General features: G+C 39.3%; 16 non-coding genes across 16 annotated transcripts; all 16 read right to left on the bottom strand.

Moving 5' to 3' along the window:
• Positions 1–99: 99 nt before the first annotated feature.
• On the bottom strand, positions 100–218 carry LOC123733968 (5S ribosomal RNA). The gene has a single exon (XR_006764311.1). It is a non-coding gene; the product is annotated as a 5S ribosomal RNA (ribosomal RNA).
• Positions 219–6,756: 6,538 nt separating this feature from the next.
• On the bottom strand, positions 6,757–6,875 carry LOC123733969 (5S ribosomal RNA). Its single transcript, XR_006764312.1, has one exon. It is a non-coding gene; the product is annotated as a 5S ribosomal RNA (ribosomal RNA).
• Positions 6,876–7,014: 139 nt separating this feature from the next.
• On the bottom strand, positions 7,015–7,133 carry LOC123733970 (5S ribosomal RNA). Its single transcript, XR_006764313.1, has one exon. It is a non-coding gene; the product is annotated as a 5S ribosomal RNA (ribosomal RNA).
• Positions 7,134–7,542: 409 nt separating this feature from the next.
• On the bottom strand, positions 7,543–7,661 carry LOC123733971 (5S ribosomal RNA). Its single transcript, XR_006764314.1, has one exon. It is a non-coding gene; the product is annotated as a 5S ribosomal RNA (ribosomal RNA).
• Positions 7,662–8,036: 375 nt separating this feature from the next.
• Positions 8,037–8,155, bottom strand: LOC123733972 (5S ribosomal RNA). The gene has a single exon (XR_006764315.1). It is a non-coding gene; the product is annotated as a 5S ribosomal RNA (ribosomal RNA).
• A 409-nt stretch (positions 8,156–8,564) lies between these two features.
• On the bottom strand, positions 8,565–8,683 carry LOC123733973 (5S ribosomal RNA). The gene has a single exon (XR_006764316.1). It is a non-coding gene; the product is annotated as a 5S ribosomal RNA (ribosomal RNA).
• Positions 8,684–8,822: 139 nt separating this feature from the next.
• LOC123733974 (5S ribosomal RNA) lies at positions 8,823–8,941 on the bottom strand. Its single transcript, XR_006764317.1, has one exon. It is a non-coding gene; the product is annotated as a 5S ribosomal RNA (ribosomal RNA).
• Positions 8,942–9,350: 409 nt separating this feature from the next.
• LOC123733975 (5S ribosomal RNA) lies at positions 9,351–9,469 on the bottom strand. Its single transcript, XR_006764318.1, has one exon. It is a non-coding gene; the product is annotated as a 5S ribosomal RNA (ribosomal RNA).
• Positions 9,470–9,608: 139 nt separating this feature from the next.
• Positions 9,609–9,727, bottom strand: LOC123733976 (5S ribosomal RNA). The gene has a single exon (XR_006764319.1). It is a non-coding gene; the product is annotated as a 5S ribosomal RNA (ribosomal RNA).
• Positions 9,728–10,136: 409 nt separating this feature from the next.
• LOC123733978 (5S ribosomal RNA) lies at positions 10,137–10,255 on the bottom strand. The gene has a single exon (XR_006764321.1). It is a non-coding gene; the product is annotated as a 5S ribosomal RNA (ribosomal RNA).
• A 409-nt stretch (positions 10,256–10,664) lies between these two features.
• On the bottom strand, positions 10,665–10,783 carry LOC123733979 (5S ribosomal RNA). The gene has a single exon (XR_006764322.1). It is a non-coding gene; the product is annotated as a 5S ribosomal RNA (ribosomal RNA).
• A 139-nt stretch (positions 10,784–10,922) lies between these two features.
• LOC123733980 (5S ribosomal RNA) lies at positions 10,923–11,041 on the bottom strand. Its single transcript, XR_006764323.1, has one exon. It is a non-coding gene; the product is annotated as a 5S ribosomal RNA (ribosomal RNA).
• A 409-nt stretch (positions 11,042–11,450) lies between these two features.
• On the bottom strand, positions 11,451–11,569 carry LOC123733981 (5S ribosomal RNA). The gene has a single exon (XR_006764324.1). It is a non-coding gene; the product is annotated as a 5S ribosomal RNA (ribosomal RNA).
• Positions 11,570–11,708: 139 nt separating this feature from the next.
• Positions 11,709–11,827, bottom strand: LOC123733982 (5S ribosomal RNA). Its single transcript, XR_006764325.1, has one exon. It is a non-coding gene; the product is annotated as a 5S ribosomal RNA (ribosomal RNA).
• A 409-nt stretch (positions 11,828–12,236) lies between these two features.
• LOC123733983 (5S ribosomal RNA) lies at positions 12,237–12,355 on the bottom strand. The gene has a single exon (XR_006764326.1). It is a non-coding gene; the product is annotated as a 5S ribosomal RNA (ribosomal RNA).
• Positions 12,356–12,494: 139 nt separating this feature from the next.
• On the bottom strand, positions 12,495–12,613 carry LOC123733984 (5S ribosomal RNA). The gene has a single exon (XR_006764327.1). It is a non-coding gene; the product is annotated as a 5S ribosomal RNA (ribosomal RNA).
• Positions 12,614–12,699: the final 86 nt, after the last annotated feature.

Genomic DNA, 12,699 nt, shown 5'->3' on the forward strand with positions numbered 1-12,699 from the left:
GTCTGATAAAACAGACATTTAGTCAATTCATCATTAAATGCTTAATACAAGGCAGTGTTGCTGATGAAATAGTGCAAGAGCACACCCTCGTGGACAAAATGCTTACAGCACCTGGTATTCCCAGGCGGTCTCCCATCCAAGTACTAACCAGGCCCGACCCTGCTTAGCTTCCGAGATCAGACGAGATCGGGCGTACCCAGGCTGGTATGGCCGTAAGCGAGAAACAATCTCTTGCTACAACATATATAGTCAAAGTGAGTGTGATAAACAGACATTGCATTTTCACCAATTAGATAAGCAGCTTGAACTTTGTGTCACTGAAAAAGTAGAAGAAATTACAAACACTGTTCCCATCACTTTTTAGCACAGGTAGTTGGATAAAATACAAACTTTATTTCCTTTCATCATTTGAACAGGGCAAAGGAGCACAAAGCACACACAAGCTGCATTCAGCAACAATATTCTTGTTTGTCTTATAAATACAAGGCAGATGCTAATTGAAAACACAAGGAAATTTGATCCTATTAAAAAGGCAGGAAGCTGCATTTAGTCAATTCATCATTAAATGCTTACTACAAGGCAGTGTTGCTGATGAAATAGTGCAGGGGCACACCCTCGTGGACAAAATGCTTACAGCACCTGGTATTCCCAGGCGGTCTCCCATCCAAGTACTAACCAGGCCCGACCCTGCTTAGCTTCCGAGATCAGACGAGATCGGGCGTACCTTTTTTTTTATCTTTTATTATGAAAAAACACATAATATTTACAATATTCAAACAATAATAATAAAAAAGGATGAACAATTCATCCTTTTACAAAATCAAAAAAGAAAAGAAAATAAAACCAATTAATAATTAAAAGCAAGTTTTCCATTTTGATCAATTTCGATAAAAGTGCTCCCCCACACAAACAGTTTTTCAAAATTACATCCTCCATATTTATATATTAGTTCAATATCTTTCTCTAAAATACTTTTAAATAAAACCTCCACACTCACAATTTTCCCTTCATAATGTCCTAAATTCCTTCTTTGTCTTACAGCGTATCTAGCATGGCTAAGAACAAAATTCATCAAATTAATATTAAAAACTTTGCTTTTCCCATTTATACCAAATAGAAACAACCTCCTCCACTCAATCCCATTTACAATATCTTCTCCCCAATGTTGTTCTAAAAGCCCCTTTATAAACTCATGAAACCCTTGTAATCTACTACATTCAATAAAAAAGTGCATAAAATTTTCCACCTCCGTACCACAAATATCACATTCTCTTTTAATGTCTCTATTTATTTGATGTAAAACCACGTTCGTAAAAATCCTATTATGTTTCAATTTAAAATCATTATCTTCACATTCTATAGAATTATATTTGACATTGACATTCTTCCATATTGATTTTACATCTATATTTACAAATACCCTAGACCACACTTTTTCTGAAGCAGGAGCTTTTATCTCTCTTAAAATACATTTTTCATAAATCTTTTTAACTTTCAAACCTGATAAAACATGTTTCTCCCCATTACTTTCATAATATAAAACCGGTAAACCCTTAGCTCTCTCAACCACCTCTGTATTTATTAAAAGCACCCATTCTTCAGGAATACACCCTAAAATTCTCTTATACATATTATCTACTGTAGTTTTGCTTATTTCATCTTCCACTTCACAAACATTATCATAAATCGCTTGTACAGTAAGGAACCCTGGAATGACCTCGTATAAAATATCCCCAATCTGTCTCATCCCAGCCCTCATAAAATATTTACAAAACAACATCTTATTATTATATTGTATCTTGGGATTTAAGAAAATTGGCTGATTTAAAATATTGTCTAAAATGGTACACTCATAATAAATATTTGGTAAAAACTCCCCCCAAGCTTCAAACACTTCTCTATAAAACAATGGTATATTACTTAACATTTCTTTTTTCATGCACATCAATAAACCATTGTCCCCCATCCTCCCAACCTCCTGCAAATACTCCTTAAAAAATCTTTTCCATCCATAATCTAGTTCACCATATAAATATTTCCGTACCATTTTAACTCTAATTGCTTTTTTCCTTACATTTAAATCCACCAACTTCAAACCCCCCTCCTCATAACCTGCAATCAATGTTTTAAAAGAAATTTTCGCTCCTTTCCCATCCCATAAAAAATCAACTAAAATCATATTCATTTCAGATAAAACCCATTCTGGTACATCTAAAACGTTCATGACATGAATAAAAATTGACATCAGCAAGGAATTTACAACAATTACTTTCCCTTTTAATTTCAAAGCCCTCCCCCTCCACATATTTACTACCTTCCTAACTTTGTTTATAACCCCACTCCATGTCAGATCCCTAGCTTCTTGTTCCTTCACCCCTAAAAACACACCTAACACCTTAAAATAATCATTTACCACCTTAAAAGGAAAAGTCCCCTCATTATTCTTCCCAACATACATTATTACTGACTTCTCCATATTCACTTTAGCTCCTGAGGCTTTCTCATATACTTTAAAACACTCCATCACCCTTTTAACACTTCCCTCATCTCTGACTGTAATTGTGGTATCGTCTGCATATTGATGAATTAAACTAAAACCTCCTTGCGGAGTCTCTACACAATTTATAAAATGATCTTTTTTAAGGTATGCCGCTAAGGGTTCTACCGATAAAACAAACAATAAAGCTGATAAAGGGCACCCCTGTCTCACTGATCTCTCAAGAATAAAAGAATCTGTTAAAATCCCATTACATTTAACCCTACTTTTAGCCTTTCTATATAATAATTTTATCCATCTTATAATTCCATTTCCAAACCCATACTTTTCCAGTACCCTAAACATAAAATCATGTTCCACCCTGTCAAAAGCTTTATTAAAATCTATACTTAAAACAATTCCCCCCTATCTTATCGCTATTCATTTTATTTATCACATCTCTAAGTGTAGTTATGGTATCTGCTATATCTCTTCCAGGCACACTATAATTTTGTGTAGGTGCTATAATATCATTTAAAACCATCTTCATCCTATTTGCCAGTATCTTAGCTAAAATCTTATAATCTGAGTTTAATAAACTAATTGGCCTATAATTTTCTAATTTCAATTTACTCCCCTTATTTTTATATAAAATCGATATCAGCCCTGTCACCATGGAATCTGAAACAGTATTATTGTCTTCCATATATTGATATACTTCTAATAAAATAGGTGCTAAAATACTTTCATACATTTTATAAAACTCTGCAATTAGTCCATCTACTCCAGGACTTTTATTTATTTGTAAACCCTTAATTGCATCTTTCACTTCATCCATTGTTATCTTCCTATCACACATTTGCTTATCCTCAACACCAATTTGCACATCAACACTACTTAAAATCTCTTTTACACACCCCTCATCCACCTCCCCTTTCTTAAATAAATCCTTATAAAAATTCTGTACCGTTTCTAATATCTCCACATAATCATTTACCACTTCACCCTTTACATTTTCAATCTCACTAATATATGATTTCATCTGTTTAGTTTTCTCTAAACCAAGAAAAAACGACGTACATTTCTCCCCTTCTAAAACATATTTTGCCCTACTTCTTATAATTGCACCCTTACACTTATCTATTTCACATTTGCTCAATTTTTCTTTTAAATCTAAAAACTTTTCAATAGTATAATCAGGATCACTATCACATTTCTTCATTTCTTCATTCAATTTTGTTCTTAAATAATTTTCTGCTCTTGTCATCCTACTCCTCTGCTTCCTTGCATATCTAATACTAAAAACTTTTATTTTTTCTTTAACATTTTCCCACCACTTGCACTTATCATTCCCTTTTTGCTTATCCTCCATTTCATGTTCTATCAAAGATTTAAGTTGTTTCCCGTATTCCTCATCACCTAGATACCCTGCATTCATACACCATATTCCCCCCCTTTCCTTTCCTTATCTAACCCCACCGAAAATGTTAACCCAGCATGATCACTAAAAGTTGTAAAAATATATTTAATATCCTTCATAAAATTCCTTAACCCTTCATTTACTAAAACCAAATCTATCCGTGTCTGTTTCAATTCCCCTAAAACCACCTGCCTTCTAGAAAATTCTCTCTTATTAGGATTCTCCTCCCTCCATATATCAATTAAATTGTTTTCAACCATCATCTTCCTTAAAACCCCCCCTAGATACGTCACTTCTAAAAATAGCTCCCCTTGTCATATCTAGTCTATCCATTTTTACATTAAAATCCCCAACTAAAATACAGTTTCCCTTGCACCATTTCGCTAATTCTAAAAATAAATTCCTTCTCTCTATTTCATTATTCGGCGCATAAATATTTATAATCCTAAAAACCCTACTCATATATTCAAAATCTAAAATTAAAATCCTCCCATTATTATCATTATATATCTTCTTCACATTTTCTACTACATCCTTCCTTATTAAAATTGCAACCCCACATGAATTCCCCCTACCATTGTTTACATAAATAAAATCCCTCCATATTTTCTGAATTTCTAAAACACACATATTATCCCAGTGCGTCTCTTGAATACATAAAATATCAGAATTCTTTATGTGTACTATTCTATTAAATTTTCCTATTGTTCTCAACCCATTCGCATTTATCGACATTATTGTTACCATACTAATAAATAATAAAATTATAAAATATAATTTCATTATCCTCTACCTTTTATCCAGTTTCTTTCCTCTTCCACCCTTTCTCTCCCCCCCCTCCGCTGCTTTCCTCTTCCTGTATCCTCCTCTCATTCTTTCAAATTTTTCCCCATCATCCGAGTCCGATATCTCCTCCAAGTCCATTTCATCCAGCCAACTTTTCTTCTTTACACCCTCATCCGTTGTGCTCCCCGTGTTCATCGCCGATTCTGGAATGCTCGTTGTGCTCCCCGTGTTCATCCGCCGATTCTGGAATGTTCATTCGTTATGTTGTCGTGCTCCCCGTGTTCTCCGCCGTTTCTGGAATGTTACTTCATCTCCGTCTCATGTATGTAGTCGTTGTGCTCCCCGTGTTCATACCCGTCTCTGTTATTGTCATTAAACTTAAGACCCTCTCCATTTCTTCACCCCCCGAGGTACTTGTTTGTGCTGTGCTTTCCCCCAAAACCCGTGAGTCCCCGTGCTTCCCCCCAGTCCACTTCCCCTCTCCTCCTGAAAACTCCATCTTCTTATTTCCGAATCCATACTGCTCCCAATTTCGTTAATCTTCTGGTCTTCTTTCTTCTCCCTTCTTCCTTCCTCCGTCTCTCCACCTTCCACCACGTCCTCTCCTCCATCTTCTTCTCCTTCTTGCGATGATACAACTGCTTCCTCGAATAGTACTTGACTCCCCTCTTCAGTCATAACTTCTCCACAGTTGCATTCCGCCAATCTCTTTCTGCATCTTCCACAAACATTCCTTTCCTTCTCTCCGACACACTCTCTCGCATAATGGCCTTGATTGCCGCACTTGAAACACTTGAATTCAGGGCAATCTTTAACTATGTGCCCAGGTTGTATGCACAATCGACAAACTCTGACCTGCTTGTCATGGATCACCCTGAAGTATTCAGCTCCTTCCAGCGTCTCAATTTTTGTGGAATATGGCAATGATTTTACTTTTTCCGTAAATTTAACTTTACAAAACCGTGTTCCGTCAACCACCTCCGTTCCAGGCCAAACTCTCCTCCTTATCTCCGAGACGGCCGTTACTCCCCAGCTACTCAGCTTGTCCAGTATAACTTTGTCTTCGATGTATACCGGTAGATTCATAAAAGACACCACCAATTCATTAACATTCACATCTCTCGCCAGTAATCCTGTTGTCCTTTATCCTTAAACCGTCCATTAGCCGTTCTTTACCTTTTCCGTTTCTCATCGTAATTTCATACTTCTTATCGCCTTTCATTCGGCATCCCACCACCTCTCCACACGTCTCCTTAATTGCTCGCAGTAATTCCATCGTCGTCATCTTTTCTTCTCCCACCAACTCAATTGCCACCGTGTATTCTTTGCCATATTTCATTCCTTCTTATTTTCGTTTTCCTTCCGTTGCGCATTTTCGTTGTCTTTGTCCGTTCCGTTTGTCGTTGCCATGTTGTCCGTCATTGTGAATCAAAAATGAAAGCGAAAAAACCTCCCCCAGGCAGCAAAACTGCAGGGGGGAAAACTAAACAAAACTAAAAACTATCCAAATAAAAAAACAATAAATTATATTGCAAAAACCAAAAAAGAAACGAAAATAGCTCTCGAGCAAACACTCTCAAGCAAACACTCACAGCTCAATTACTCGCACCTGTCGTCACTTCTCCAATCAAGGATTAGCGCCCCCAGGCTGGTATGGCCGTAAGCGAGAAACAATCTCTTGCTACAACATATATAGTCAAAGTGAGTGTGATAAACAGACATTGCATTTTCACCAATTAGATAAGCAGCTTGAACTTTGTGTCACTGAAAAAGTAGAAGAAATTACAAACACTGTTCCCATCACTTTTTAGCACAGGTAGTTGGATAAAATACAAACTTTATTTCCTTTCATCATTTGAACAGGGCAAAGGAGCACAAAGCACACACAAGCTGCATTCAGCAACAATATTCTTGTTTGTCTTATAAATACAAGGCAGATGCTAATTGAAAACACAAGGAAATTTGATCCTATTAAAAAGGCAGGAAGCTGCATTTAGTCAATTCATCATTAAATGCTTACTACAAGGCAGTGTTGCTGATGAAATAGTGCAGGGGCACACCCTCGTGGACAAAATGCTTACAGCACCTGGTATTCCCAGGCGGTCTCCCATCCAAGTACTAACCAGGCCCGACCCTGCTTAGCTTCCGAGATCAGACGAGATCGGGCGTACCCAGGCTGGTATGGCCGTAAGCGAGAAACAATCTCTTGCTACAACATATATAGTCAAAGTGAGTCTGATAAAACAGACATTTAGTCAATTCATCATTAAATGCTTAATACAAGGCAGTGTTGCTGATGAAATAGTGCAAGAGCACACCCTCGTGGACAAAATGCTTACAGCACCTGGTATTCCCAGGCGGTCTCCCATCCAAGTACTAACCAGGCCCGACCCTGCTTAGCTTCCGAGATCAGACGAGATCGGGCGTACCCAGGCTGGTATGGCCGTAAGCGAGAAACAATCTCTTGCTACAACATATATAGTCAAAGTGAGTGTGATAAACAGACATTGCATTTTCACCAATTAGATAAGCAGCTTGAACTTTGTGTCACTGAAAAAGTAGAAGAAATTACAAACACTGTTCCCATCACTTTTTAGCACAGGTAGTTGGATAAAATACAAACTTTATTTCCTTTCATCATTTGAACAGGGCAAAGGAGCACAAAGCACACACAAGCTGCATTCAGCAACAATATTCTTGTTTGTCTTATAAATACAAGGCAGATGCTAATTGAAAACACAAGGAAATTTGATCCTATTAAAAAGGCAGGAAGCTGCATTTAGTCAATTCATCATTAAATGCTTACTACAAGGCAGTGTTGCTGATGAAATAGTGCAGGGGCACACCCTCGTGGACAAAATGCTTACAGCACCTGGTATTCCCAGGCGGTCTCCCATCCAAGTACTAACCAGGCCCGACCCTGCTTAGCTTCCGAGATCAGACGAGATCGGGCGTACCCAGGCTGGTATGGCCGTAAGCGAGAAACAATCTCTTGCTACAACATATATAGTCAAAGTGAGTGTGATAAAACAGAATTTGCATTTTCACCAATTAGATAAGCAGCTTGAATTTGTGTCACTGAAAAAGTAGAAGAAATTACAAACACTGTTCCCATACTTTTTAGCACAGGTAGTTGGATAAAATACAAACTTTTTTCATCATTGAAAGGGCAAAGGAGCACAAAGCACACACAAGCTGCATTCAAAATATTCTTGTTGTTTATAAATAAAGGCAGATGTAATTGAAAACAGATTAAAAGGCAGGAAGCTGCATTTAGTCAATTCATCATTAAATGCTTAATACAAGGCAGTGTTGCTGATGAAATAGTGCAGGGGCACACCCTCGTGGACAAAATGCTTACAGCACCTGGTATTCCCAGGCGGTCTCCCATCCAAGTACTAACCAGGCCCGACCCTGCTTAGCTTCCGAGATCAGACGAGATCGGGCGTACCCAGGCTGGTATGGCCGTAAGCGAGAAACAATCTCTTGCTACAACATATATAGTCAAAGTGAGTGTGATAAACAGACATTGCATTTTCACCAATTAGATAAGCAGCTTGAACTTTGTGTCACTGAAAAAGTAGAAGAAATTACAAACACTGTTCCCATCACTTTTTAGCACAGGTAGTTGGATAAAATACAAACTTTATTTCCTTTCATCATTTGAACAGGGCAAAGGAGCACAAAGCACACACAAGCTGCATTCAGCAACAATATTCTTGTTTGTCTTATAAATACAAGGCAGATGCTAATTGAAAACACAAGGAAATTTGATCCTATTAAAAAGGCAGGAAGCTGCATTTAGTCAATTCATCATTAAATGCTTACTACAAGGCAGTGTTGCTGATGAAATAGTGCAGGGGCACACCCTCGTGGACAAAATGCTTACAGCACCTGGTATTCCCAGGCGGTCTCCCATCCAAGTACTAACCAGGCCCGACCCTGCTTAGCTTCCGAGATCAGACGAGATCGGGCGTACCCAGGCTGGTATGGCCGTAAGCGAGAAACAATCTCTTGCTACAACATATATAGTCAAAGTGAGTCTGATAAAACAGACATTTAGTCAATTCATCATTAAATGCTTAATACAAGGCAGTGTTGCTGATGAAATAGTGCAAGAGCACACCCTCGTGGACAAAATGCTTACAGCACCTGGTATTCCCAGGCGGTCTCCCATCCAAGTACTAACCAGGCCCGACCCTGCTTAGCTTCCGAGATCAGACGAGATCGGGCGTACCCAGGCTGGTATGGCCGTAAGCGAGAAACAATCTCTTGCTACAACATATATAGTCAAAGTGAGTGTGATAAACAGACATTGCATTTTCACCAATTAGATAAGCAGCTTGAACTTTGTGTCACTGAAAAAGTAGAAGAAATTACAAACACTGTTCCCATCACTTTTTAGCACAGGTAGTTGGATAAAATACAAACTTTATTTCCTTTCATCATTTGAACAGGGCAAAGGAGCACAAAGCACACACAAGCTGCATTCAGCAACAATATTCTTGTTTGTCTTATAAATACAAGGCAGATGCTAATTGAAAACACAAGGAAATTTGATCCTATTAAAAAGGCAGGAAGCTGCATTTAGTCAATTCATCATTAAATGCTTACTACAAGGCAGTGTTGCTGATGAAATAGTGCAGGGGCACACCCTCGTGGACAAAATGCTTACAGCACCTGGTATTCCCAGGCGGTCTCCCATCCAAGTACTAACCAGGCCCGACCCTGCTTAGCTTCCGAGATCAGACGAGATCGGGCGTACCCAGGCTGGTATGGCCGTAAGCGAGAAACAATCTCTTGCTACAACATATATAGTCAAAGTGAGTCTGATAAAACAGACATTTAGTCAATTCATCATTAAATGCTTAATACAAGGCAGTGTTGCTGATGAAATAGTGCAAGAGCACACCCTCGTGGACAAAATGCTTACAGCACCTGGTATTCCCAGGCGGTCTCCCATCCAAGTACTAACCAGGCCCGACCCTGCTTAGCTTCCGAGATCAGACGAGATCGGGCGTACCCAGGCTGGTATGGCCGTAAGCGAGAAACAATCTCTTGCTACAACATATATAGTCAAAGTGAGTGTGATAAACAGACATTGCATTTTCACCAATTAGATAAGCAGCTTGAACTTTGTGTCACTGAAAAAGTAGAAGAAATTACAAACACTGTTCCCATCACTTTTTAGCACAGGTAGTTGGATAAAATACAAACTTTATTTCCTTTCATCATTTGAACAGGGCAAAGGAGCACAAAGCACACACAAGCTGCATTCAGCAACAATATTCTTGTTTGTCTTATAAATACAAGGCAGATGCTAATTGAAAACACAAGGAAATTTGATCCTATTAAAAAGGCAGGAAGCTGCATTTAGTCAATTCATCATTAAATGCTTACTACAAGGCAGTGTTGCTGATGAAATAGTGCAGGGGCACACCCTCGTGGACAAAATGCTTACAGCACCTGGTATTCCCAGGCGGTCTCCCATCCAAGTACTAACCAGGCCCGACCCTGCTTAGCTTCCGAGATCAGACGAGATCGGGCGTACCCAGGCTGGTATGGCCGTAAGCGAGAAACAATCTCTTGCTACAACATATATAGTCAAAGTGAGTGTGATAAACAGACATTGCATTTTCACCAATTAGATAAGCAGCTTGAACTTTGTGTCACTGAAAAAGTAGAAGAAATTACAAACACTGTTCCCATCACTTTTTAGCACAGGTAGTTGGATAAAATACAAACTTTATTTCCTTTCATCATTTGAACAGGGCAAAGGAGCACAAAGCACACACAAGCTGCATTCAGCAACAATATTCTTGTTTGTCTTATAAATACAAGGCAGATGCTAATTGAAAACACAAGGAAATTTGATCCTATTAAAAAGGCAGGAAGCTGCATTTAGTCAATTCATCATTAAATGCTTACTACAAGGCAGTGTTGCTGATGAAATAGTGCAGGGGCACACCCTCGTGGACAAAATGCTTACAGCACCTGGTATTCCCAGGCGGTCTCCCATCCAAGTACTAACCAGGCCCGACCCTGCTTAGCTTCCGAGATCAGACGAGATCGGGCGTACCCAGGCTGGTATGGCCGTAAGCGAGAAACAATCTCTTGCTACAACATATATAGTCAAAGTGAGTCTGATAAAACAGACATTTAGTCAATTCATCATTAAATGCTTAATACAAGGCAGTGTTGCTGATGAAATAGTGCAAGAGCACACCCTCGTGGACAAAATGCTTACAGCACCTGGTATTCCCAGGCGGTCTCCCATCCAAGTACTAACCAGGCCCGACCCTGCTTAGCTTCCGAGATCAGACGAGATCGGGCGTACCCAGGCTGGTATGGCCGTAAGCGAGAAACAATCTCTTGCTACAACATATATAGTCAAAGTGAGTGTGATAAACAGACATTGCATTTTCACCAATTAGATAAGCAGCTTGAACTTTGTGTCACTGAAAAAGTAGAAGAAATTACAAACACTGTTCCCATCACTTTTTAGCACAGGTAGTTGGATAAAATACAAACTTTATTTCCTTTCATCATTTGAACAGGGCAAAGGAGCACAAAGCACACACAAGCTGCATTCAGCAACAATATTCTTGTTTGTCTTATAAATACAAGGCAGATGCTAATTGAAAACACAAGGAAATTTGATCCTATTAAAAAGGCAGGAAGCTGCATTTAGTCAATTCATCATTAAATGCTTACTACAAGGCAGTGTTGCTGATGAAATAGTGCAGGGGCACACCCTCGTGGACAAAATGCTTACAGCACCTGGTATTCCCAGGCGGTCTCCCATCCAAGTACTAACCAGGCCCGACCCTGCTTAGCTTCCGAGATCAGACGAGATCGGGCGTACCCAGGCTGGTATGGCCGTAAGCGAGAAACAATCTCTTGCTACAACATATATAGTCAAAGTGAGTCTGATAAAACAGACATTTAGTCAATTCATCATTAAATGCTTAATACAAGGCAGTGTTGCTGATGAAATAGTGCAAGAGCACACCCTCGTGGACAAAATGCTTACAGCACCTGGTATTCCCAGGCGGTCTCCCATCCAAGTACTAACCAGGCCCGACCCTGCTTAGCTTCCGAGATCAGACGAGATCGGGCGTACCCAGGCTGGTATGGCCGTAAGCGAGAAACAATCTCTTGCTACAACATATATAGTCAAAGTGAGTGTGATAAACAGACATTGCATTTTCACCAATTAGATAAGCAGCTTGAACTTTGTGTCACTGAAAAAGTAGAAGAAATTACAAACACTGTTCCCATCACTTTTTAGCACAGGTAGTTGGATAAAATACAAACTTTATTTCCTTTCATCATTTGAACAGGGCAAAGGAGCACAAAGCACACACAAGCTGCATTCAGCAACAATATTCTTGTTTGTCTTATAAATACAAGGCAGATGCTAATTGAAAACACAAGGAAATTTGATCCTATTAAAAAGGCAGGAAGCTGCATTTAGTCAATTCATCATTAAATGCTTACTACAAGGCAGTGTTGCTGATGAAATAGTGCAGGGGCACACCCTCGTGGACAAAATGCTTACAGCACCTGGTATTCCCAGGCGGTCTCCCATCCAAGTACTAACCAGGCCCGACCCTGCTTAGCTTCCGAGATCAGACGAGATCGGGCGTACCCAGGCTGGTATGGCCGTAAGCGAGAAACAATCTCTTGCTACAACATATATAGTCAAAGTGAGTCTGATAAAACAGACATTTAGTCAATTCATCATTAAATGCTTAATACAAGGCAGTGTTGCTGATGAAATAGTGCAAGAGCACACCCTCGTGGACAAAATGCTTACAGCACCTGGTATTCCCAGGCGGTCTCCCATCCAAGTACTAACCAGGCCCGACCCTGCTTAGCTTCCGAGATCAGACGAGATCGGGCGTACCCAGGCTGGTATGGCCGTAAGCGAGAAACAATCTCTTGCTACAACATATATAGTCAAAGTGAGTGTGATAAACAGACATTGCATTTTCACCAATTAGATAAGCAGCTT

This window comes from Salmo salar, unplaced genomic scaffold (genome assembly GCF_905237065.1).
Source record: "Salmo salar unplaced genomic scaffold, Ssal_v3.1, whole genome shotgun sequence".
Classification (NCBI taxonomy): domain Eukaryota; kingdom Metazoa; phylum Chordata; class Actinopteri; order Salmoniformes; family Salmonidae; genus Salmo; species Salmo salar.